The sequence below is a fragment of the Xiphophorus hellerii genome, chromosome 1 (assembly GCF_003331165.1).
Source record: "Xiphophorus hellerii strain 12219 chromosome 1, Xiphophorus_hellerii-4.1, whole genome shotgun sequence".
Classification (NCBI taxonomy): domain Eukaryota; kingdom Metazoa; phylum Chordata; class Actinopteri; order Cyprinodontiformes; family Poeciliidae; genus Xiphophorus; species Xiphophorus hellerii.
The window spans coordinates 19,593,950-19,618,404 of NC_045672.1; the positions used below are offsets into that span (position 1 = coordinate 19,593,950).

Below are 24,455 nucleotides of genomic sequence, written 5' to 3' on the forward strand. Positions count from 1 at the left end.
GCAGCGCTGAAAAGGAGAGCATTTCATTCGTCTATTCTCTGTTCCCTGCTTTGCCTGGCACTGACGGTGCGAGCACGGTTAAGGCAAAGCCAAGGCTGTCCCCTCACATTAGCTGGGGCTGAGCCCGACAAGCCGTCACCCCCTCCACCACCACCAACTCCCCTGCAACACTGTCCTCCACTGCTCATCTTGACACCCCTCCTATTTTTCCTCTCTCTCTCTCTTTCTCTCTCCCTCATCCTCCTTCCACTTCCTCTCCTCAGCTCAGCTTAGCTCTGCCATGGGCACCGGTCCCCAATCTCCAAGGTGATTATGACAAAAACGAACGACCCCCATGAGACGGGGCCAGCAGAGATAAGAAAGAAGAGGATGGCAGAGGGAGCGAACGAGGAGGAGGAGGAGGAAGGGATTGGAGATGGATGATGTAACAAAGAATTTTGGCTTTGTGTTATGATTTGGGTTGAGTATTTCAGGAACAGCAGTTTTCACCAAAGCGTGTCAGTATCCATCGACAGTATCAGTGTGGTACAAAAGAACTAAGTATATTGAGAAATGTGCCGCAGGTTTCTGTTTTTTCAAAAAAGAAAACATCATAATTCAGAATGTGCATATTAAAAATGGCTTTAATTTAAATACAATTCAATTCAACAATTCAATGAATTGATTCAGCCCGATAGATAGATAGATAGATAGATAGATAGATAGATAGATAGATAGATAGATAGATAGATAGATAGATAGATAGATAGATAGATAGATAGATAGATAGATAGATAGATAGATAGATAGATAGATAGATTGGATGAAGAAAGGAAAGGGAAGATAAAGATAATCATAATGCCTTAGAGAAATGCATAAAAGAATGACTAAAACAATAGAAGGATGGAAAGATACATGAAATCCTTGACTGATGAAAACATATTATAAGGACTGATAGAAAAATATGGAATAAATACATAAAGAAGAGAATAGAAGACAGAGAATGAAGGACGACACGACAGATGTACGGATGAAGAGAGGGAGAAATGGATGGAACATAGAATGAAGTCCAAGGGATGGAAAGGTGTATGGCCATGAAAAAAAAGGGAAACTAGGAAGGAAGAATGAGGAGAGGTGAACCATGGTAGGAAGGGAGCTTGGATAGATAGATACATAGACAGACAGTTGTTGTAGTGTGGAATGGGGGTCGTGACCATACAAGGTCAGCAGGGTCAAATCAAGCAGTGGGACAAAGCTGAAGAAGGCCATTAAAGAGGCACGCAGTCCTGATGGAGGAGACAGTGAAAGGGGGATGCTGCTGTTAACCCCTTCCCCTGCCTCCCATGTAAAACGAGAGGAAGCAGAGCAAAAGGAAACGTAGTGGAGGAGAAAAGACGAGAGGTCATATTATTGTAGCATAGCAACCCAGGTTTCAGTGTGGGTTGAGGCGAGCAACAATATATATAATATTGCTGAGAGGTTAGACAGCTTAGAAGGACCTTTCAAGATGAATGTGGAAAGAGAGGTATACTTCCTGAGCTTGAAGAGGGGGAGGGAAGGTAGGAGAAGATGGGGAGCGTGGGGGGTGAGTGGTGGAAAAAAATAGCCCAAACCTCCTGTCTTCATGCACTCCCCCTTCTTTTCTTTTCCCTTTTCTCTTCTTCTCTGATACTATGTTAGTTTGCCTATCTGGATCTCTTCCTCCCTCCTTCTCCCTCCGCTCTGTGCATCATTAAAACAAGCAGAGTAGTGTTCAGAGCGTGGGGCTGAACTGAGACGGTGACCTCCACAATAAGAAGATGTTCTTGCTTCGGGGAAGAGAAGGTCGTTTTGTACTCCTCCTCCTCCTCTCTCTCTCTGTTTCTCTATCTCTCTCTGTCTCTCAGTTTTTTCTCCTCCTGCTACTTCCAGTGGAGTAAATGAGATTTGGAGGGGATAGAAGAGTGCAGGAAGGGATCAAGAGGGTAGACATGCAGACGGAGAGAGATGGCAAGATGCAGATGGAGAGAGGGCAGCTTAATGTAGAATTCATAAAACAGAAAAGCTGAATATGATAAACAGCAAAGATCTGAATTCCCCTGAAGTAAAGAGAAACGGAGGGTTAGACTGAGGCAGCCAGGAGGTAAATCTACCAAAATAACTCTTCCTATTTTACTTTCTCTGCCCTGAACTATCTTAAAGATTCTTCTTTGGTATCCGCATATACCAATGGATGCACAGAGGTCAGCAAGAAGTAGTTCCTATCAAAGAACACCTCTGCAGCCATGTCCAGAGGCTCCTCTATATCGTATATAAATATATAAAGTAGATGTAAAGACCTGCAGGTCTGGGGAGGACACAAAGTCCTGTGGGTGACACAAGGACAAGCAGTGGTGTGAACAGCTCCAGTCGCCCCCCTCCACCTTCCCTTTCTGCACGTTGCCTTCACACAGGAACAGAATGTGTGGGCAGCGAGCACAAACACATTCTCTGTATCCTCCAGATGATTATACAGCCCTTAAATCCAATAACCTCCATTCATTCTGCTTTTCCCGGTGTCATTCTTCAATGCACCTTCATTCATTTCCACTGTCTTGGTGAAATTATATTATTCTCCTCCCTTTCCTCACACTCTTGTGCCCTTCCTTTCCTAGCTCCTACTTCGAGTGAACTTTGTTCCAGGACCCTTTATTTGGTCTCCTTCTCCTCGAGGGAGGGCTCTTTATAAAAAGCCTTGTCGTTCTTCAATACTGATTTGAGTATCACTGAGCTGCACCTTCACACATGTTGATGCCTCTCACCTTGTGCCAAATGCTCCTTTGTGAAGCCTTCCCCCATCCTCCGCCTGCACCTGGTAGAGATAGTGTTCATCCAGCCGGAGGCTTCTCTGTCTATAAAAGCAGGCCTGGGATGGCACAAGCCGCACACAGCTGTTCTCCTTGCTAAATTGATAGTGGAGGGTTGTGGATGGGGCTTTGAAAATACCCTATTTTATGTTTTATGACACTTGTACATTTCTTGTTTAATTCAGTCTTTAAAAATGCTCTGTTTGTGTGCGGCAAGACAAAGTTTCTTAAAAGTTTGTTAATGATCTTCCCACTGTTGTGAAGTTTTCACTAAAACAGCGATTTAAAAAAAAAAAAATTATGTTCTGTTCATTATACTTCTTTCAGCCTTGTTTCATTATTTAAAATTCAAATTTAAGCAAACACAGCAAATACAAGAGAATTCTTAAAAAAGACAACAATCCAGTCTGACTCCATCACCCCTCTCCCTCAAAGCAAACACAATTCAGCCACAGCTGCAACTGAAGTTTTAGTGAGAAATAAAACAAAGTTTTATATGCTGATGATTTTCTGAAATGAGCATATGGTTGAATGTTTACATATTAGCTCCAAAAACATTCAGACACCCACTCAAATTATTCACCCAGCAAAATTTCCAAAATGTCTGTCAACTTACCAAGAGCCTTTTAGCTTCCTGTCCGTGAACATGACTGACTACAGCTGGTGACTCCTCGATGCCAGCATACAAGAAAATTATTTGACAGCACTCACTGGATTGACCAACGTAATGTGGACTTACAACATTTTTGAGCCATTCTTTAACAAATGAACATTTCAATATCAGAAGCTAACCAAGTGCTTGATGACTTAGCAGCCACTTTTTTTGGAAAAGTGTTTTAATAGTCAGAAAAACTGAGGAACCTCCTTCACAAAGGACTAGGATTAATATATATTTATGGCAGCCTATAGACAAAACACACATTTTGCAGATAGACCAAACATTTTGGTCTTGAGTGACCAAAGTAACTTCTTTCACAACTTGACTAATGTATTTCATAATATATTATTATTACATATGGCTGTATGTAAATTTGACCTGTTTGTCTTGGAAAGTACCATGAACTGACATTTGATGGGAACTAGTGCTACAAAATGTACTAAATGCCAATCTGAAGTCACTATTTTGGATTTTACATTTCAAATGTAACTTTATGACCTTTAGTTATATCAGGCCAAATGCAAAGCTATTTTTTAATTAAGTTTGTTTTATGTGAAACACATAAAGGTACTAAAAATGTATTCTGCTATTTTATGACAGCTAATAGGCCAGCAATAACTTAAAACTAAAATACATGAAATAAAAACTAAGTTATTGAATAATGTTAATTTGTAAGTATTTCTGCAATAATTGAACCTAATGAGAATTATTATGCACATAAATGTTGTTAAAGCGCTGTTTTTTGTCAGTAGTACGATCCCTTATTGTGAGCACTTCCTTGGACAATTATTAAATGTAACATCACTCAAACCACTTTACACTGGAGACACATTCACCCGGACGCCCTCTCAAACACACACACACAAACCCCTACACAGAATGCATAACCAGGGGTAACTTTTAGCTAACTGCCTTGCCTAAGGGCATATCGCTACGTAGTAAAGGAGGAAGCCAGAATCAAACCAGCACCTTTCTAAGTGAAATACAATTACTCACTATCCCCCAAAAAAGTAGGTTTAAGCATCTCAAAAAGCAGGGGGAAATGGGAAACAGCTTTAGGTTAACAAGTGTAAATCACATAATTGTTTCTGCTCCAGAGAAGTGTTGGTAAATGTCGAACCAGAATTGTACAGTAGGTCCACACCACACCCACATGTTGCTCCTGAGTTTAAACACCACACACACGCAGGGCAAAAGCACTCTAATACAAAAATCCAGTTTTTTTTTCCCTCACCCTGGTACTCAGTGTGGATTTCTACAATGAGGGTTCCTGGGGGGAAATACATGTGTAAGTGGTCTAATGTTGCCTAAATCCATCCTTGAGCTGGCAGAACGGGAGAGCGCGACAGTCAGGGAGGAGTGGCATGGAGGAGGAGGCACTAGGGTCGTGCTTTTCGTGTCAGGCGGATTGGAAAGCCCTGTTGGCACAAGGGACCACAGCTTTGAGTAAAGCAGCTTGTTTCAGGAAGGGATTGTGTTTGCAGACCCTGCTTGGAAGTGGGCTTGTGTGTGCATGAGTGAGAGAGGGGCATTGCAGCCCGGCAGCCGTAATCCACATGGCCTGACACTCTCTGTTATCTGCCCCTCGGCTGCCAACAACCCGGCCTAATAGAGGCAGAGCTCAACCCCCTGCTGTGTTAGGCTACACATCACTGTCTCCCCCCCCACACACACACACAAAACACCCACATGCAGCAGAGACACACATAGTACATGTTCTAAAATGCCACCCGGTTTCTTCCCCATAAATGTTTCCCACTTCCTCAAACCTCCAACGATTCCTGGTTACAGCACATATATTCTTATTTCCCAAGAAACAAGCTTGTCCACAGTTCCTCATTACTGAACCCATTAACACACCAAGTTCACTGTATGCACTGACTCTGAGACACAAACAAACTCTTATAGCTATAGCTGTTATAACTCCGCTTTAGCCTTCAGAAGTAAATTAAAAGTTTGCACAGTCTGGAAAAACTATTAGTTATGAGCTGTGATGAATTATGTGATCTCAACTCACATAATTGAGTTGAGATCAATTATATGAGTTGATCTCAGTGTTACTAGTGTTTAATGTTACTAAACACTAGCAACATTAAATTTGTTCAATTGGTTAATGTGGCAATTTATACCACAACTTTTACACAGCCTAATTTAAACATTTTTAACAAATTTATATGTGGCTGGTACAACAATTTTTGCAATTCCTTCGTAAATATTTTGACGTGAAACTGTGTCTGAATTTTGATTTTTATACTAAGATTTCAGAATTGTTTTTTTTTCTTTGAACTGTTTTCAAGGTTGCTACAATTTTCTTGTCAGGTATATATATATATATATATATATATATATACTAGTAACCTTAAGTTGGTTCAATTGACTGTGTACATGGACTGTTGCTGAAGTTCTGACTGAGCATCAGAATGGGGAAGAGGGGAAGAGAGAAGATTTATGTGACTTTAAACAGGACATGGTTGTTGGTGTCAACATAAACAGGTCTGATTCTTTCCAAAGCTTCTTATCTACTGGAGTTATCACACAAAACATTCACTCAGGTTTACAGAGAATGCTCTAAAAAAGAGAAAATATACAATAACCGGCCGTCGTATAGATGAATGTGTTGTCAATGTCAGACATCAGAGGACAATGAGGAGACTGGTTCAAGATTATAGAAATGCAACAATAACTCCAGTAGCCACTCATCATAAGCAGGTTTTCCAGAATACTTTCTCTGAATACACAACACATTGAATGTTAAAGGAGATTGGCTACAACAGCAAACAGGTATGACATTTCAGATGGCACCCTGTGTTTAAGAGATCCACAATTAGTTGTAACAATATACATTATTTGAAAATATTTATTTTAGATGTAAAAACAATACAGTATTGTCACATGGAGGGCACCATGTTTTTTACGCTGTAATGCATTCTGGGTAAATGAGGTATGCTTAGTCCGATTGCCCTAGTTCTGTCCAGTCAAAACAGCAATGAGTAACTTCATTAAATTGATGGGAAAGTAGAAATCACAAGCAGTAATGAAGATGAGGAGGAAAAAAGGAGGAAGAGGACAGAGTTGGGCGAAGAAGCTGATGTTTTGCTGCTGCTGCCACATCCAGCCTTCGTGAATGACTCGTACCTCTGGTTGGACCTTTTTAGCTGGTAAGTAGTTCTGTAGCTCTTCGGTCCGGTGCGGTCTTCAGTCTGGTGTCGGGACCGCTTCACATTCACTAGCACAGGCAGCGGGATTTGGCGCCTTGAGGATAAAAACTGTCGGCAGGGCTTGTGAAGGCCCTCATCAGTTTCGCTTGTACAAATGACCGAGTCTTCGGGAGAGAAATGTTGAGAGAAAATGTAGATCCTGTGGAAGTTGTGTTCGGCTCTTTCCCATTGCGCTCTTCTTTTTTTTTCATGTGGGAAAACTTCCCTTTTTTATGTTTTATTCTTAAATTACAACCAACAGCGACACAGTGTGGCATTATCTAAATTCACACCAGTGAAAAGCAATATAATAAAAACAATTCAGGTAAAGTAAACCTTCCTGTGTTTGCACTGTAGATTCCAGTAAAAAATGGACCAAAACCCATCATCAACCCAAAACGCATTTCTTTCATGCGTTCAAAAAATGAAAGTATGAAAAAGATGGTGACCTTCAAGATATACATTTTTTGAAGTAATTGTGAGTTTTCACAAACAGCAATTTTCTTTAGTTAATAGTAAAATTAAAATATTTAGACCAATATGTTGAACTAATCGTAAATCCCTTTAATAGCTAGAATTTTCACTACAAAATTAGCTTTACAAAATCACACAAGGAATAGAAAAATGTTGTCTGGCTCACTGAGTCTCAATTTCAACTGCAACATTTAAAAGGTAGGGTAAGAATTAAGCTACATCAAAGTGGTTAATTCCACTGATAGAGGGTCCATTCGGCCTTCTATCAGTGGTTCAGGCATGTGGTGGGGATGTAATGCTGTGGGACATAGTTTCTTGGCACTTTTTGGACCTCTTAGCAGCAACTGTATCGTTAAAATGCCACAGCCTCAATAAGAATTATTACTGACCTTGTCCTTGTCTTTATGACCACAGTGTGCCCCTTTTCTGATGACTACTTCCAGCAGGATAATGCATGGTGTCACATTGCTCAAATCATCTCTAACTAGTTTCTGGAACATGACAGTAAATTCACTATATTCCATATGGGATGTGGTGAAACAGGAGATTTTCTTCACAGACAGATGAAGAATTAAGGCAGTTCAGAATATGACCTAGCACTATCAATGTGTGCAACCAAGAAAGAAAGTGATTATAGAGTGAACATGTGAAAGAAGTGCTGTAGTTAAGTGAAAGAGTTTGATCTGTTTACCTCCACCAGTAGAAATGTGATCATTTAGGTTCGTGTTGACTCTAACTATCGAACAATAACAACAGGAAGTGTAAAAGTCACACAGGATTCACTTACGTATGTGCCAACCCCCCCAAACACAGACACATACCTTGAAAAAAAAATCCTTCTCTCGTTCAAAGGAAAGGGTCAGGCCAAAGTGGAATTACCCCAGAACTTCTGGCAAAGATTCTTTAAAAATGGCTTGTGTGTTGCACATCACATGGCCTAAGAGGTGTTTTCCAGCCACTGTCATTGTAAGAGTAAGACTTTTTTCCTATTGAAAGTGTTTTCCAATTACTGCCACAAGAGGGGGCAAGTTACAGTACAGAACTGGTCATTAAGGAGTCCTATGGCAACAGATGCAGAAATTGGAAAAGCCATTCAAGATTCAGTTTCTATTATTATTATTATTATTATTATTATTATTATTATTATTATTATTATTATTGCTGTTGTGTCATATTCTGGTCTGATATGAGAGCTTCTTATCTGAGATGAAATGATATATCCCAGTCTACGCATGGTGTGTGGGTTTACGTTGTCTCATTTCCTGACTCTAAGAGAAAGTGTGTGTGTGTGTGTGTAGGGGGGTGCTGGGGGGTGAGATCGAGAGAGACAGAGGGAAAAAGGAAGAGAGAGATAGACATGCACAGAGGAGGAGAGAGAGAAGGAGGAGGGAGAGGAGGGGGAGGCTCCTGATACCAAGACACGGAAAAGCAGGGGAGGGAAAGAGAGAAAGAACAAGGGGCTGGTGGAGGAAGAGGAGAGGGGAGTTGGAGAAATCGGGGAATAACACTTAACAAAAAGCGCACAGAGAAGAGGAGGGACGGCACCCGGCGCGTTGGACATCCCCAGCTTTCTTCCCTCAGGCTGTCAGAGCAGATTGTACTCCGAAGGACCGACACGGCGGCCACCCCAGACCCCATGGGGTAACAGGTATGTCTGACTTCCTACCTATAGCCACCACCAGGAGCCACGCTGCCCATCAACGGGGCATCATCGGGAGTGGAGATTTCATCTAGACACCGTGAGGTTTCCCCCCCCCCCACCTCCCTGTCATGTCAACAATTAGTTTTCTGCCTCACGGAGCCGCCGCGTCTACAGCTGATATAGTTGCTGCTGCCGCTGCGCACAGGTTGGAGACATGACACAATACAACTCTTGGCTGCTGTGGCTACTCTTACAAAGGCCTATTTGGATTTTTTTTAAATTTAACATTGCCATTAGAATCATGTTAATGAAGAGCTTGAGTGAATATTTCGACAGTAACGCAGACGGGTTATCGAGCAGGCGGCAGTCTTAAAGTACGCCTACCTGTTCCATACGTGACAGCCAGCTGCCTTACTGCGCGTGTTGATATTTTGAAGAAGCTGTCCAAGCTTTTTGCCTGGATTATTTCAGATTATTGATCGCAGACTACTTCATGTCACACGTTTAGTAAACTGATTTAAGATAACAAACTGTTTTAAATTAAATTTCTATTTGAATTTGAAAATGTGAGTTATAAATCCTCAATAATCTTTTTTAGACACGTTTATGTTTGCTGTCGTAGAGAGCTGGATGTGTTTGATAGAACCAGTGGGGCGATCGTTGCAAACTTTTGCTTTCCACATTTGCTGAGAAAGGGGTTGGGATACAAACTTGAAGTGCACACATGATCGTGATCGTACCACAGAAGAAAACGGGGGATGCGCTATAGACGCCTAGAGGGGATTCAGAATGAAAGCGCTTTGCGTCTGAAAGACAGAGGGGGGTTGAACCCTCCTCCCTTTTCACCGCGATTAACCCCAGAAAGGGGGATTTCTCCAGCTGGGTTTTTTTTTTTTCTGTTTTGCTGCGTCAACGACAAGCCCCGTAGACTTGTCAGACAAGACATAAAGATGAAGGGAGGCTTTTTTTATTTTGAATATATAGAGCTGTCGCGCGATTTATTTTTAATCATTTGTAGAAGGTAGAAGTATTTGACTAGGCTCATCATCTGATCCTAGATGAGAGTTGAATAGCACCCGCGTCAAGTGTTTTTTTTTTTTTTGTTTTGTTTTGTTTTTTTCTGAAAGCGTCTCCTGCCAACATCTGTCCTATCTAACCGGTCAGTTCCGTCTTCCTCCATTTTCTACCATGTGACAGCGGGGGAACAACCCCACTTCGTTTGAAAAGCTGTGCATATGGACGTCAGAGCGCCTGGCTGTCATGCACTGACTTAACCACAGTCAGGTGGATGCTCACCAAAATGTATAAGGAGGCGACAGATTAATAGCAGCAGGGCTGCCAAGTTTTGAGCGGAGCTGGGAGTAACTATGAAAAAGTTTTCTGTAAGCAATATCTTTTTATTTGCTTGACATATGGATGAAATCAATCAAACTCATTATATAGTTTGCCCAAGATGGGGTTGTTGTATATACATTTGTTGGCCTGTTTTGCATAAATTGGTATTCAATCATTATTAAATACCCTGTCTTAAAAGCAAGCTTTCACACACACACCTCTAGTAACATGACAAAGGACATAAGGAAAGTGAAAATGGCTATTTTCCGTTTGTTTTGTCTTACTTTTTGGGTCAAAGTCCCTTACAAAGGCCTTTATGAATTTGGTAGAACTGCAGTGAAAATATTTACTTTCTGTGTGTTTCATATAACTACAGAACTAGCAGTGTTTATCTTTAGCCCACTTTTAGGACTATGTTTTTGTGAAAGGTCGCTATGGAAGTATATGGTTTATTACTAAGCTTTGTTTTTTTTTTTTACAGTAAGTTTACTTTATTAAATGAGCAAACATGATCCTAAAAAAAAAAATCTAGAGATAACTACATTTTTTTTTGCGCTTGTGATAGTCATGTGGAATCAACAATCTCTTTCTCTCCAGGATTTATGAAAGAAGTCATAACCTTAAGCATCAGAGGAGTGAAGTACCAAGAAGATTTTATCTTTTTTAAATTTATGCCAGTTAATGGACAAAACATCTCTGCTCTCTTCTTTTTGGAAAGTTTTGATTCTTGTCATATCTTACACGCAACAGGGTATAGAAGTTTCAAACATAAAAAAACCCCATAAAACTACTTTAAAAACCTGTTGTACACCTTGTTAATCCACAGATTAATATAATCCTGACAAAACACGCTTTATTAATTTGGAGTTTTACAACCCAACCTTTAGGGTTCTTCTGTTTCTTGTAAAAGGCAACTTTCCTTGATTGTCCATTGCGTTAAATTGCGCTTTTTGCTACTAGGTTGCACACCTTGTGATTAAAAAAAGATGGTTCGTAGATTGGGAGACCTACCTGCCTACCTGTTACAGAAAGATATAGCCACTGTGTTTAGAGTGAGCAATCAGAGAAGGCACTGTGTGGAAAATAAAGAAAAAGCTCGAGTCTCACTCTTAAAGAGTGAGAATTGGAAACTGCACATGTGGTGCCACCTTTTTATTTATTTATTTTTTTATCTAAACTCTTTTTAAATGATATTTTTATGGAACTTAATGTATGGATGGATTTTGAACACTGTATACGTGAGCTTAAAACACTGAGAACTTTTTATCTCCCCTGTGCTGTAAATAGATTTCCAGTTATTCTGAAGCGTTTGTACGGTCCCACTGAGCTGTTTTTTTCTGCCGCGGTTTAACGTGCACTCTTTTGGCAGCCGCAACTAGTGTACAGCTGTAAGATATAGGCCTTTTCCTTTTGTTGGACAGTTGCTAACTAGATCTCCGGGATTAGTAGACCATCAAGCCATTTTTCCAAATTGTCTTAGCCCTCTGTGGATTTGTCTGGTTGTTTTGTCCTTCCAACTACTGAGTTAAGGGTTGGCACTTGATATGATAAACCCTCCAAAGTCCTTTATTCTGTTATTCAATTACCATCGGCTTGTTTCCCTGTGCATGCCCCTTTGAGAGTGTGTATGTGCGTGTGTGTCGTCATGAGCAGGATAAAGCTCAATTATCTGCTTTTAATGCTTAGAATCCAAATAGCATTAGAACAACTAAACTCTCATGGCACGCTGTCAACTTAAAGACCTAACATCTTTCAGAGTGCTTTGTTTCTTTGGCTCTGCCCGCCTTCTCCCCCCATCCACTCCCTTGCTGCTCCTTGGAGGTTGCTCTCCCAGGTGGGGTCATGTAGTGCTGTCTTTTTAGAGGAGAACAGTGGTGTATGTGTGTGCATCTGTGTCTGCACCTCCATCTGTGTGTTCCACATAGAAAAAAAAAATGCAACACAGACCAAGACAACAGCTTCAAGGATGAGTGGAGGAGGAGTGTAGGCGAGATCGGCCAAAAGATGGGGGGAAAAAAAATTAGCTGCACGTGTGCTCGTGGGATTGCAAAGCAGGAATGGAAGCGTTCTGCTCTTGTCTTATCCATCATGAATGGACTTTTGAAGTTGATTAAGCGATGTGCGCTGGTGAAAATCTCTCTGATCTCTTTTTGTATTGCCAAAGCCAAAGTTGTACGCTGTGTTTCTTGAAAGCGTCGAGGAGTAGATGTGCTGGACTTTATCCGTTGACTTTATGAAGTTTGTGGGAAGCAACGGTAGTGTGGTGACAGTGAAGTAAAGGCACTGAGGAATTGAGAAGTAGGGGCTTGGTTTCAGTGGTGGACAGGCTTGAAGCTCGACACCTGTTTCTCACTGTGTGAGTGTGTGAGCTTGTTGATGTGTAGGTGGTGCTCAGTGATCCCATGCAGGTTGTAAGCTGAACTGTGTGGTTGCAGGTTAGTTGGCTTTAGCCTTCAGCCACGCAAACCCGGGGGTTGCAGCGCCCCCGCTGCATGTGTGTGTCTCAATCCAGCAAATACAGTGCCCTGCAAAACCATTCGCACCTCATAGTTGTGCAGTGAAAAGAAAATTATTTAGTATTCAGCAGTTTCTACAAGTTAAAATCTAATCTGTTGTGCATTTGTATTCACCTCCCTGATATGCCAAAATAAAATACAATTCAACCAAATAGCAAATTTAGGCTACCCATGTTTAATTTAATCTCACTTCATTGGTTGGGCCCTTTTTGTGAAGAACTGAAAGTAGAAAAAACATTGTTCTATGAAGAAACACGATTCACTGTCGGTCACAAGCAAGTTAGGGAACACACGGAAACTATTTGGAAGAAGTTCAGATGAAATGAAAATTAAACTTTTTTGCTATGGTGAAAAGTACTTTGAATACACCCTATTTATGGTGAAGTATGGTGGTGGCAGTATCATGCTGAAGGAGTGCTTGCCCTTAGTAGGGACAGGGTCATAGTTGATGGGATGAATGTGTTAAATACAGAGCAGCACTGGAGGAAAACTTGTTTAAGTACAACAGCAATAAACATACAGTATAGCTTGAGCTTCAAGAAAAAGGCGTAGCATGAAGCATATTTTGCTAGAATGGCCTAGTCAAAGTCTATTCCCAATAAACACCTTGCAGCTGTTAAAGCAATAAATTGTGGTTCCTCAAAGTATTGACTCAGTGATTCTGAACACAGATTTTTACTTGTTCCCAAAGAAGAAAATCAAGTACTTACTATTTTCTTTTTTAATCAAAAAATTCTGCATTATACAATGGTTGATCACACAGAATATCCCAAGAAAACACAGTTTGAGATGTATTAACTTTTTTAAGACACTTTACCTAATCCGCAAAATAAAAAAAGCTCTACAGAGCCCCCCTTTTTTTCCAATAAACAACCTGTGTTCACCTCTGTGTTTCTGTCGGCTCTCTCATCTGGATCACCCCTCAGGGCTCACTTGTTAATGAGAACACCTGTTTGGCTAACACTCTACAAAATAAACCATTTACACTCATCTTACAAGACACACCGCCTCTCTCTGGAGCTTTCTAACAACTCCGTCTCTCCGTTGCGTTCCAGGTATTTGTTTCGCGATACATGTTAACCCCCGGGTCTAAACGTTGTCCATCCCCCACCTGCCCAATAACTCCCCAGGCTTAACTGCTGCTATAGCTCATTGTGCAGTGCTGAATACAGGTGTTACTAATCGCCATGGGGTTACATGGGTGATGTGGGGGATGTGTGTGTGTGTGTGTTCACCTATCTGACATGCTCATCCTCCCCCAGCAGAGAGAGCAGGTGAGTCTTTAAGCAACCCCCGCCCCTTCCTCTGCAGACCGCATCTGCAGATACTCTCCACCACCCGCTTCCCTTGAATGAATATTTCATAGCATTTTGTGTATGTGTGTGTTTTTATTCCCGTACTCATCTATACAAAATAATGAGAGTGACAATAATAATCCTGCTCTTCTGTTCCTTTCTTGTTTTGTCCTCACGTTTTGCATTAAAATGTAATTTTTCAGCTGCCTTTTCTTTTTCAAATTCCACACTCAAACATGTGATAGTAAAAGAGAATAGTTGACAAGGAATGTTTTTTTTTTATTGTTGCCTTTCTTATCTTATTTGAGGAGTTGTTGATATTGCAAAACACCTTTTCGATTGCACATTCCTCAGAAAACAGATGTGGGATTTAACTTTGTGTATTTTTCACAGGTTGTGTGTTTTTCGTTTTTCTTAAGGAATGTGGAGCAGGGAATTTTTTTTCCCAGCTGCTATCCTATCTTCTTGTCATCATGCAAAGCTCATGCCATCATGAGCCAATCAGAGATACTTTATAATTGTTTATTTTTTTCAAACAAATCTGCAAGATTCAAAGTGATGACTGCGGGTTTTTTGCACATATGTGGTTGTAATGTGACCTATGTGTGCTGGTCATTTTAATCCTTCACTAGTGCATTTTTCATCCTATCATAACTGAATTTTGAGGTAAACCTTGTAGTGAAAGTGCTTCCATTCATACCTTTGTTTTGACAGTTAACTTCAAGTAGCTTTTAAAGTCTTTAAGTAAATACAGTTGCGTTACTGGTGGATAATATTTAACATAAAAAGGACATTCACTCTTATTTAGGCACCATTCTGCTTGACACAATACTGACTGGCCTTTGCAAAGCAGCCAATCCAGGAGTGCCATTTATTTTCCTTGCCGCTGATTGGCTGTTCCCTGTCTAAATAAGAAAGACTGTAGATGTAAATTTTTGTGTAGTGCTATGGCAGTTTCCACTGGTATGGTATATTTTGTGTTTGAACTATTAAAATGTGCATCTTTTATTAGCATTTTTAGATGAGATTTGAATTATTTGCAGATTTTAGATATTGTTGTGTTGCCTAACCCCCACAAATACCGGGGCTCCAGTGTATCTGATTATACTGGACCCCCCTGTAATCATAAATATGATTACCATATTTATGTACTTCACATAACAGCTGTTAATAGGAACAGCTGATGGAGTAAGAAAAACAAAAGTGACATTACTGTCCTCTGAGAACTGGATACAAAACTCATGTTAATTTCTTTGGAAAGACAAAAAAAAAGTACAAGTTAAAATAAAATCTTTTAAAGATGGGAAGGGGGGGGTACCCTTTAGATTTTTGCCGTCACCATATTCTCCAACAAATTTAATCATACATGTTTACTGAAAAAGCTCACCAAGCCTCCCGAGCAGTGGGGGAGGTTTTGGTTTATTAGTGTTAGCAAAAAGAAGAAGTAAGCCTTCCAAACATAAGCCCATCGTTACCGTTTTTTTCCCTGTTGTAAAAAAAAAAAACAACAAACAAAAGTATTTGAAAGATCACACTGATGAGCAAAGCTATGATTCACACCATTTTACACATTAACTACTGATATTATCACTCTCCTGTACTGGGACTGTTTACTGCTGTTCAGAAGATTTGACTTCTTGAACAATTTAATCCTCTCAGACTCATTTTTCTGTCTCCTGTATATTCATTTAATTTCTACCTAATTTTAAAACGTTTTCGTACCATTAAACTGTTGAAAATGTCTCTCTGTTTGACTCAGAGTTGGAGACATGCTAGTTAGAAGTCTTTTAATGCAATGTAATGATCTGACAGGAAAAGAGAAGTAAACCGGTGGGAAGGAGCTCTCTTTAAAAACTCCATCAGTAATATGACGACACTCCTCAGCTTTGCACTTTGCACAAATGTCACCTGCCTTTTAGCCAAATTAATATGAGCTGCTAAGAAGCTGAGAGTTTGAGCTTCTTGGCTGAAGTGTGTGGTTAGCAGAGAGTACCAGGTTGTTAGTTGTTATTTTCCTAGTGAACAAGTTTGTCTTTCATGCACGCAGTGGGAGCATTTGATGAGAAATTGAACGTCTTTGAGCAAATACATCTTTAGAAACAGTCAACTGGCCTCGGGCTCTGGCTGTTGAGAGATTTCCATATCAAAGCCCAGGTGAGGGAACGAGACTGGGGAGGCAGAGGGAGGCAGGAGAAGTAAGCAGGGGGTCTGGGGTTTGATGAAACAGACATCTACTCCAAAAAGATCTCCATCCCTTGTTATTGTGTCGCTCCTTTGTGCAGCACAGTTTAGTCTGTGTGTGTCAGCGCTGTCTGTCTCAATCTAAACTCCCCGCTTTACAAAAACACACACGCGGCGCGAAGGGAACTCATACGCGCACCTTTACCCGAATCAAATACACCACAAATATTGCCTCTAGTCTGACCACAGAGACGCCCAGTGTAGCAGAGGGGGGCTTTCTCCTTTTAACAGTGTGTAACATCTGACCTGCCAGCCTCTGCCAATATTTGGATCCCTGTTTAATATTGATACAGAAGCATAAAACCATAATTTTCCCTGGAACTAGTTCTCTTCTTTAGCCATAAGTATCAGAGCTGACCTCATGGAAATGATGGTGGCACACTAATTAATGGATAGAGTTTTTAAAGATGTGTCTGTGCGTGTATGCGTGTATGGGTGTGTGCGCGTGCAGGGGTGTGTGTGTGCTGAACATTAGTCCGCTTTGTAGAGTTTTGTAATCCAGCCATGGACTCAGGCTAGAGTGCTAAAGTGCTGCTAACAAGGCCTGTTTAACATTCTCTCCCCTGCTCAACATACAATTATTCCACTTCGCTGCCATTAACATGTACAGTAGGACTGGGCTTTTAATTGGCCTGATATGACTAATGCCAGATCAACTTGGATTTGCTAATTAGTTTTTTGCTTTAAAAGTGCCATCAGGACATGAAATATTCATTGATGTGAGGTGGAGTGAGGACTGTGGGTGGTATTAGTGGGATATTAGTGGTACGGGCAGGCTGCTCAAGCGTACCGGGGGAAGAGACTGAACTTACGTTGGCCTGTTGTGGTCGGTTATTCATACTTTGGGAGAGGTGTTAGTTTTTCGTCATGATTCGAGACACCCACACGCACAGAGAGACACACATTCATGCCGTTCACGCACACACCACCTCCCTCCTCGGCGTCACAAGGCCACCTTTTTTTTTCCAGCCCCCACCCCATCTCTCTCTGTCTCCGTGTTTCCATTATTTTATCTTTTATTCTGCTTTTGCCTTCACCATTCACTTATTTTCTCTTCTTACCTTTTCCTTCACCCTAACCCCTCCATTCAGTTTCATTTGCTTTTCTTTTTTAATTTTTCTCTAGGCCTCCTCATCTTTTACTTCGGCTTGGTATATCTCCTCCGCCTCCTTTTCTTTTTTCCCTTCTACTCCTTAATCTTCCACCTCTCCTTCTTCACCACCCCCTCCTCTGCTCTAAGTGGGCCAGGTGCCTCCTGTGGCCTCCCCTACTCCATTTCTCATTTTACCCTTCCTCTACTCCTTTTTTTCTCATTTTTACCTTCTCTGCTCCCTTTCTCATTTTTATCCTTCCCCTTGACCCTACGGCTCATATTTATACATCCTGTTAAAGCAGCGGCTAACAACCGGTGCAACCCTCCCCTCACCCCCCAAAAAAGAAAAAAAAATGTCTTGCTGTTGCAGTCTGTTCAGTTCAAACATGTTTCTTTGAGGAACTTAATTTAGCTTGTGTTTCAATAGGACTGTACCTGTGAATCTTAAGAAATTAGAATTAACAAAAAGTTTATTTTTTGGGGAATTCACTTCAGTAAAGTAAAATCATATAGATTTATTAACACATTTATATAGTTCAAGTGTTAACTTCTGTTCATTTTGATAAGTATAGGCTATGGCTATTGTTCAGATGCTGAATGTGAATATTATGTAAAAACCAATAGAAAAGGAGTGTTGTGGTGTGCACTATAAGCAAATTACTTGGTTGGGGCTCCTTTTGCATGATTTACTGCATCAGTGCAGCATAACATGGAAGTAATCAGCCTTTGGGTAATGAGGTAGTAACGATATCCATGTTCATTTGCTATAAACCCAAAGCAATTTCTAATAAAATTTTTAATATATTAAAAAGAAGAAAAAACAGGAACTCTGTTGCTTTGATAGTGACCTTTAGCTCATATCTGTTGTTGTTTGTCTGTCGCCTCCCTCTTGCGACACCAGTACCTTTCTATGCGGTGGCTCCTTAATATTTCTGTGATTTTCTTGAATAGGCTTTTCTTCTCAACCCTCTCAAGTCTGTGGTAATCTATGTTGCTTATGCATCTATTTCAAACACACTTTTTCCTTCCACTTAACTTTCCATTAATATATTTGAATACAGCACAATTAGCTTTTGTGCCTTGCCCTCCTTGTGTAGGGTGTCAGTGACTGTCCACCTGCTAAAACTCTTAAATCAGTAAGTTTCCTTATGATTTGGTAGACCATAACAAGGTCTTTTACTGGTCTTGTGTACTATTTTAATTTTAATAGAATCTGAATTGTTGATTTTTCATCAGCTGCAAGCCATAATGATCAGAACACAAAATCACCTTGAAACATTTTTAAATGACTCATTCTGTAGTTAATCTATGTATTGTAGTAGTTTCACTTTTTAAAACGGAATAACTGAAATAAAACATGTTTTCAGTGACAATTGAGAGCTTGTTACTAGGTGTTTGAGAAGATTTTTTTTTTTTAGTTTAGTTCCTTTAAAAAAAAAACAGGAGATCCAAGTGGGAACAGAAGTGAGTAGGTTCACATCCCCTTTTCAATGGCAAGGGGCAAATTTCCCCAACGGTCCTGTGGCACTTCTCTTCAACTCTATGTGTACACACACAGATGCACACACCCCTACAAGCTCGCACACGCACACTCCCACATGCATGAGTACATGCATTCATTCACACATGCACATGAATGAAAGTATCTTTATCACTGTCTTCTTGCCCTTCTTCTGCTCTGTATGTTTTCACAGGGAAGAGAGAGCATGCTTGTCACCTCTTGTCCTCTCTCCTTTCCGTTTTTCTCCCACCCAACTCTTCCTCTTTTCACTCATTGTCATTCTGCCTGCCTTTGTCTCTTACTGCCTCTTTCCTGTGCCCTCTACGTTTTACTTTCTCTTTTCACCCCCCTGTTCCATCCTGTCTTCCATCTCAGGGTTGTGTTGCTGTGTGCCCTGGTGTCTGTCACAAAAAGGCCAGTAGTAGATGATTTGTTTTTTTTACAGGACAGCTGATGATGCCTCACAATGTGGGGAATGTAGGACTTCTTCAAAATCATGTTTCTTCATTGGGAGTTGTCTTTAGGGATGGGAAGTGTAACATTTTCTGTAGGTGTACCCGTGAAGGTTTTTTTTTTGTGACTGGCAGGAGAGTGGGTGGAGCAGTAATTGCTCAAAAAGCCTGCGAGCCATGGCAGTCACTAATGCTAGTCAACAGGTGACAGTCAAACGTCAAAGCGCATTTAAATAAACGCTGCCAGAGTAAAAGGCAGATTGACAGATGTGGAAAATAGGTGGATAGGTACTGAGGTGACAAAAAAAGAAGATCTTAAAAGAAACCCGTGGATCCAGGTGAGGCATTTGTCCGATCAAAGCTTGCTCTTCGTCAGTCACAGTCAGAAAAGTAGCCTGGAGCTGTCCGGCCAAGGCAGACATGCAAATGTGCTGTCCACAGTTACTTTCAAGGAATTTCGTTTTAGCACAAGATACTTTGCTGTGTAGTCTTAATGCAGCTCTTTTCATGTACATTGTCTTGTAAAAGTATTTACAATGTTTTTCTGTATTTTGTCAAGTAACAATCACAAATTTCAATATATTTTGCTGGGATTTTATGAGAAAGCATAGAATTGAAAAATGGAAAGAAAATTATGAATGGTCTTATTTTAATTCTTTGGCAAACTTAGAATTGTAAAAGTAGCGCTAGGTCTTAATTGAATTGCTAATGCAAATCTTGGTGTCTGCACATCTAGAGACAAAACATTGTGATACTAGTATCTTTGTAGAAAGTTTTTGCACATTCTTCTTTGCGAAGTGAGATTGGATGGAAATGTCTAAGCAACATTTTTAAAGTCTCGCTGCAGATTCAAAATTTGATTTACCCCTGTAGTTTTACAAGGATAATCTAAGAAACAAATATGTTTTGATCTAAAAGGGTTCCATCTATGTCCTGCTGAAAGGTAAACCTCTTCTTCCGGCAGGTTTCCTTGCAGGATTGCCCCATGGATGTTTAACTGTATTTTCCTACCGACTTTAGCTAGTACCTGCTAAAGAAAAGCATTTCAAGAACATGACGCTGCTATCACCATATTTCATCATTTGAATAGTGACTTAGCATCCTGCATGTTGTCCAAAAAGCTCAGTTTTGATTCCATGTAAGCACAAGACCTTCTTCCACATATCTGCAGTGATACTACATGGCTTATTGAAAACTATAGACAGAACTTCTTATGACTCTCTTCATAAGACACTGTCTTTCTTCTTGTCTTTCTTCCATATAGACTAGATTTCTGGACCTCATGATTAACAGTTGTCCTATCAGTGCATTGTTCCACCTGATCTCTGTAACACTGGAGCTCCTTTAGAGTTGCCATAGACCCTTTTGTTGTCTGCCTTTAACCAGCCTTTCAAGATGATAACTGTGTTTTTCTAGGTTTGCAGTTATGCTGTACTCTCTCTGTATTTGAATGACTTCTGTAGACAAATGGTGTCACTAGATTTTGTTTTAGAGCTATCAGACTAATAGGGACTGAACACAATGCACACCACACCATTTAGATAAAAAAAAAGAATCATGTAGTATTTTCTTTAAATTGACAATTTTTGCGTTACTTTCTGTTGCTCTAACAATGTACATTGTAGTTTGTGTATTTAATAAGACAAAATGTGTTAGATTCCAAGAGGGGATACATATTTCTGCAAGATACTGTAGATTTACAATATCTAGCCACAAATTGCAGGACTGGTCCCACGCAAAATAGCCAATCAGGGCACAGCACAGAGACAATAGAGACAGAGACCTATAATGATTTTGCATCTTTGCTGATTGCTGCTGGGTTCCACTCAGCATATTAAGGACCGCGGACAGTTTGTTGAAACTGTTGAAGAGCCCATACAAAGGCCAGACCTTCAGTATTGACTCTATGCATTGATGAGCACCTGAAGTAATACACTGAGCAGCTTATTGAACTCCACCATGCCTGTGCCCTGTTCTCCAGAAGTCCACTGAACTAGTCTTTCCGTCTTGCGCTTGCATCCCTTTTCTTCCACATTCATCCCATTCCTTTCCTTCCATCCCATCTTCTTTCTCCCTCACCCTTCAGTGTCTCTTCTCTGAGTCCAAAATGCAAGCCTCTCTATATTTAGATGCTCTTCTCCTCTCCCCTTGATTCCTCTTCCTTTATCTCACCTCCTTTTTTTCCTTTCTGCTGTCGTTGAAGGACAGATACGCAGACGCGCTCCAAGATTTATCAGTGTTGCATTGTAGCTGCTTTTTGATCAGCTTGATGACTGACAACACAGCCTCAAGCTATTATATACAAGTGTGCTTTTATAAATGCTTTTCTATCTATATGTAAATCTTTCCTGCTTAGTTGTTGTTGCTTTGTGCACAGTGAAAACAGGTATAAGTGAATCTTGTTTGTTTATTAGAATAAACCGGTGGAATAAAGTTCGCCTCACACTGTGCAGGTTTTGGAGTGTGTATGGATTAGATTAGCTGGGAGTAAAGTCTCCCTTAATATTTGCTCCAGGGAAGGCGGGACGGGGGGGCTGGTGGATGCAGGGCGTGCCTGTTGAACTTGCAAGTGTACACTTAAGCCCCTGGTTCTTTGCTTCCCTCTGTGCATGAGTTCATTGTAATCTGGTGCTCAGTGTGGATTTGAGAGAGCCGCCTCTGTTTGCTGTCTGACAGAGTGACAGTCACACCAAGTTACCCCTGCATGCACACACACACGCGCACCCCCACACGCACGCACACTCCCCGGACACCCGCCTCGGCACCAGAGAGCGACTGGCCACCAGCAGTGAGTCACCATCGTTCAGTCATTCAGAAGCCACACATTTTAACAAACAACAATTAGCTCTCAGTCATCAGACGCTTCAGACATTTATTCCCAGAGGACTGGTATTTTTGTACCATATGATCTTTTTTTATTTATTTACACACTCTGTCACCTTTTTATTTTCCTTCTCCAACCTTTCTCTGTACTGTTTAGTCTTTCTCTTTCTTTTGGTGTGTGTGTTTCTTTGTCTGAGACCTTTGGAGCTGGTGACTGTTTTAACAGCTTGGGAACAGGCTGCTTGTGTTCTTTGTGGTACAGTCATGTACAGTCGTGTCTGGCTGAGTCGTGACAGGTTGCTTTTTTGCTGTGACAGGTTTTGTGATGAGACCTACAAGAGGCTCTGGACGTCCACACACACTTGCTGACACACAAGGCACGCACAGAGACGCTGAGCAGCTCGCTGGAAGAGGGGAGGAAAAATTGGGAAGGTGCTAAAGTTCTTGCCTGTCCGCAGACTTTTTATTGTTACTTTTAACGACAAAGCCATTTTTTGTGTGGTTTTAGAAGACAGAGCTGAAATTTGTCAAACAGAAACAGGAAAGAACATCTCTAAGGGAATATCAAGCCTACACTTTTTCACATGTGGATGGAAAAAATATTTCATAGATTGATTTGATGTACTTTAGGGGGCATAAGACATGCATGTTTTTGTTGTAATTGTCCAAAAGCAGTGCTATGTAGCATTGCTGCTTTGCAAGCTGTGATGAACATAAATTGGCTCCAGAGCAACTGATCTATTCACACCTGCCTTACTTTTATACACACATCATAATACTGAACCACAGAGTATGTCCATTTATCTTTCTTCATTGTCAAGTATTTTAAATACTACACTATAACAGAAAAATATTTAATTGTGATAGCATTTTTGAATTCTGCCACAATAATAATGATCCAACATCTTCTAGCTGTGATCTTTCTTTCTTTTTCCTCATCATAATGTTGTTACCTAATTTTGTAAGTTCTAGTGTGTTGGCATTGAGGGCAATGTCAGTCTATCCAACAGGTCAACGTCATTATTAACATGCAGCTCTGGATGCATTGCAAATGACTGCTTGGTATTGGAACCAAGCAGTCATTTACAGTTGAGAGCAGACTGATATTCCATTGATGATTACAATTCTGTATGTTGTGCAGCTATAATTTTGATTCCCCGATAATGCCAATAATGCATACGTGACAGATTTTTGTAGACACACTAACCCTAAAGTTCACAGAGAGTCATAGAGATATTATGACGATGGAAAGAAAAGCTGAAAATTGATAAAAGGCTGAGTTATTCCTAATTGATATCATAGCAATATTTCAGAATTACAGTATATATATATATATATATATACTTTATATATATAGTTCATGACTTCGAAGTCATGAATTCATCTTGGTATTTTACAATATCGTGCCTTAAAACTCCCCTTACCATGACTTCATTTTAAGTTAGCTAGACCATCAGTCGATGAGTCTGTTGCAATGATTCAAATGGGGGTTTTGCATGAAGTGATGTAGTGTTGTCACATGAGCCTATCCCCTTCGACGCCTTCAGCCTCCTCTTACCAGAAATGCTCAAATTCTGTTGTTGTTTTTTTTTGTTTGTTTGTATGTGGAAAAAGTTATCTATAATGAAAAGAGTTAGATCTACGGCTTATTTGAGCTACACTGATTATGATTTTATGGATAATTTATGATCTTCTGTTTTTATCTAGCTTTGATCTAAAATGTTAAACATGATTTTATGTTTGCAGTTTGCACAGCTTCCATAGGTAGCATTTGTTCATCATGTTTTCTGACAGACAGACAGAGGTCAATAGCTTCAAAGGTTAAAACAGAGCAACTTTTCTGTAATACATTCATATATACAATTATTGCTCCCTCAAAGCCTAAATGAACCGCAAACAGGTTTGGACATGTAGGAAATACAGTTTCCTTCTCAGTAGCTTTCTACATATCTTTGCACCTTTTGACTTAAGTTTTTAATTCTTTACTGAGGGAGAAAGTAACTTAATTTGAGTCTTATTCACTCAGTAACAACCTGCACACCTAAGAGTGTTAAACACAGTTTGGTAGATCAGAAAAATATCAAATATTCTTATTTGATAAGCTGATCACTGATTGAGATGAAGATAATCAGATTCTTTTGAAAAGCCAACTTTTTTTCTATGCATTTCTACAAATTATTCTTAAACATAATTAAGACAGTGAGAGAGATGCCCTGTCTTTTTTTCCCTGGACCGAGCGAGGAGAAATATGAAGAAGCAACTAATAATCCTTATATAGATAAGCAGAAACGCATTGGATCTGATCATTCATAACAGCAATGGATAGCTAATGAGGTGTTTTAGAATTGAAGTAGGGAATAGATAAACCCGAGTGACTGCCATCCTCCATCAGGACTCCAACTCTGTCTCTGCATTGGTGGTAAC

General features: G+C 40.3%; 1 protein-coding gene across 3 annotated transcripts in view; it reads left to right on the forward strand.

Annotated features, from left to right (window-relative positions):
• Positions 1-8,501: 8,501 nt before the first annotated feature.
• The window catches only part of zbtb46 (zinc finger and BTB domain containing 46), an 89,134-nt gene continuing 73,180 nt past the window's right edge, over positions 8,502-24,455 (forward strand). Inside the window, exon 1 of one of the 3 annotated variants that reach the window (XM_032576257.1) lies at positions 8,502-8,781. The gene's annotated coding sequence lies outside the window, so the exon portion shown is untranslated. The remainder of the gene's footprint in view (positions 8,782-24,455) is intronic. The other 2 variants (XM_032576276.1, XM_032576266.1) reach the window with 2 other exon arrangements.